The following is a 2,937-nucleotide window of genomic DNA, read 5'->3' as shown; positions in this document are numbered from 1 at the left end:
AAAGAGATTTCATACTCAGTTTTCACAAAAATGAATGTGAAAAGTTCTCGAATAAAGCGCGACGCTTTTGCTACTGGAAACTTTCACATTTCAACAGACCGTGCTACTCAGTTGATGGACCACATACTCCCTGCGCTTTCCCTCATGGCTTTGCTCCTAGACAGTTTCTCCAGGACACGTGCAATACCTATTCCTGCTTGTCGATTCGATCTCGACTGCTCATCTGTCCCTGAGGCTCGCAGCGATGCCATATTGGCCTTGTGAAAGGCCGAGAGCAGATCGTCACAACGCTTACGGCAACCACTTGCACTGAGACTGCTACCATGGATGGACTGCATGTTGTGGCCTACTTCAGACCATCGAGTGCTCATTTGACCGTACGGTGCATCATGGGGAGCAACAGAGGCGACCTCCTTAACGAGATCAATGTCCTGTTGTAGAGTGAATCGGTAGGCCGGTTTCTTCTTGCCGCCTAGTCTTTCGTCGTGCTGCTCCGACATCGATAGAAGAATGTGTGGTGAGTGTGAAAACTTGTTTCCTGTGAAGTGGGCGTCATTGGAAACTTGTTTGCAACAATTTGACAGTGAGAACATATGTTCGCTTCACTGGCAAGTTTCATTGGAATGTTTCCAGTAGTAAAATCAACCGACTTCCTCTGTTAGCTATTACTGCCACCATAAGCAAGTCAAGCGACCCCCAAAATCCATTTTTGGTCCAATATTAATACTGAATATTGTAAAAGAAAGGAAATCAAAAGATGGAGATAAGTTCCATTGAGAACAAAGCACCGAAATGAAGATTTAATGATCAAAATCAGCAACGCCTGAGCTCCACCAGATCGAATTTTAAAAATATAAAAAAATGAATTAAATTACAGGACCAGTCTCCACTTTCAAACTTCCCCCATGAGTTCATCCCGCGCCAAAAACGCGAATTAAGTGCTGCAGCCTAGCATGAAGTTGCAACCGCTCTGCAAGACAGAATGTGTTTGGGTGCACTGCCTCGCGGCACAATCACACTAGTTGCGGCGCAAATCCATCTCCATCGAGGCACAGTTCGGGACATTTGGAGCCGCTACAAGACAGGGTCATTGAAGACGAAAAAGATCGGCCGAGTTGGACCCAAGTCCCAGCACTCAGCCCAGGAGATAAGATCGTTAATACAACAAGTACCTCATCAACAGCGCAGCACCTTGAGAGACTTGTCCCGATCTGAACGTGCTGGACCTCGTTTTTTTGCATCAATCCAGACACTACAGTACAAGATGGTAAGTCGCACTGTTGACGATGTCATTGCATCAACTATGATGGCATTCGATGCGCTCAGTGGTGACACTTTGGCCAATGTTTTCCTTACATTGCAAGCTGTAATGATTCTCGTACTTGAGCATCGTGGTGGCAATCACTTTAAGCTCCCTCATCTCCAGAAAGAAGTCATGAGGCGTGCGGGCACTCTTCCATTGAACCTCTACTGCCCTGTGTCCCTCCTCGTGGATGCTAATTTTAGCCAATAAAATACATGTATACTGTCGATTGTCCAATTATATTGAAATTGCGGCAGTAATACCAAAAAAGTAGATTTTCAAATGGTGGCAGTAATAGCTAACAGAGGAAGCATTCGTCATTGTAAAATTTTCAAAAATAACTCAGTGATTAGACTGATTTCTCATTCGAATTACACGACATTCCCTGCGAAATTAACAAAGTTCTCTTCAAGATATTTCCTATGGAGAGGTGATTTTGCAACACATGGAAAGGTGGCGGTCGACAAGTGCACCATGGCCGACGAGATAACCCTTCTGTTGCCTTTTCGACAAACCTCCTTGTTCACCTGGCCGGACCATTCGTACAATAAGCATCCCAACTTTTCGGTTCGACTTCGCCTCACAGACAGAGGCAAACTGCACGATGAAGTTCTGTTTTAGGGTATTTCTCAAGATCGTCCAACGAGTGGAAATATTTCTCACGATCGTCCAAGTTGAACGTTCATGAGGTATTTTTATTCCAAATCGTCCATCGCGGCATGATTGGCTAAAAGTCAGATGAGCTTAGAAGCGTTGGAAGCCAGTCCCAAGTGGGTTTTAGTCGTCACCTTCCAGAATTTCAGCGGCATCCTGCAATCACCGACCGCACCCGCCATCCACGACGCGACACCGAGCGCGACAGCCACCGAGCGGTATGATCTAGCGACTTTCGATGTACACCTTGTCCGGCATACCAGGGATGCCGCGTCCTCCGGGTCATGAGATTTTTAGCTAATCATGCCGCGATGGACGACTTGGAATAAAAATACCACATGAACGTTCATCTTGGACATTCGTGAGAAATATTCCCACTCGTTGGACGATCATGAGAAATACCCAGAACATAATACCCAATTTTGTCAATCTGCACTGCACCTCTCACCCCGCGATTATACCGAGCAGACACCGAGCGTTTTCCATGAGTCTCTCTGCAAAATTCTCCGTTGCTTGGCATGAATCTATGACGGAACCGTTGGGCAGAACCACAAAACCCTCTCAATCATTTCAAACACACCCATGCTTCACATCCTTCACAAATTCTCCTCGTTGCTGGTTTTGGATCACAGAAATCTCAATGCCGTTGGATGACTGATTGTGGTGATGTCATCTATGATGCCGGCACCCCATAGCGGATATGTACATTGAGCGGCAGAAAAATGTCGCCACTGGCACTAGAGACATCTCATAAAATTATTATTGGCAGCAAAAATTACTCACAACGAGAATTGACACAAATTTTACAATACATTTGAAAACTACAAAAGTACTTCGAAAATGAAATGCATTTTCAAGTGGCTAGCTTGCATTACAGGGGTCAGTGGCAGCGCGCGCTTCAATGAGCGAGTGATGATTCACATGGCATGCTCCCCAGGCTTCAATAGTGAGCTTAACCAGCTATGCGTATTCGGTTGCAG

Source organism: Aphanomyces invadans, assembly GCF_000520115.1.
Source record: "Aphanomyces invadans strain NJM9701 unplaced genomic scaffold supercont1.50, whole genome shotgun sequence".
Lineage (NCBI taxonomy): Eukaryota > Oomycota > Saprolegniomycetes > Saprolegniales > Verrucalvaceae > Aphanomyces > Aphanomyces invadans.
The sequence above is the reverse complement of the archived record's forward strand: the minus strand, read 5'-3'. Positions refer to the sequence as shown.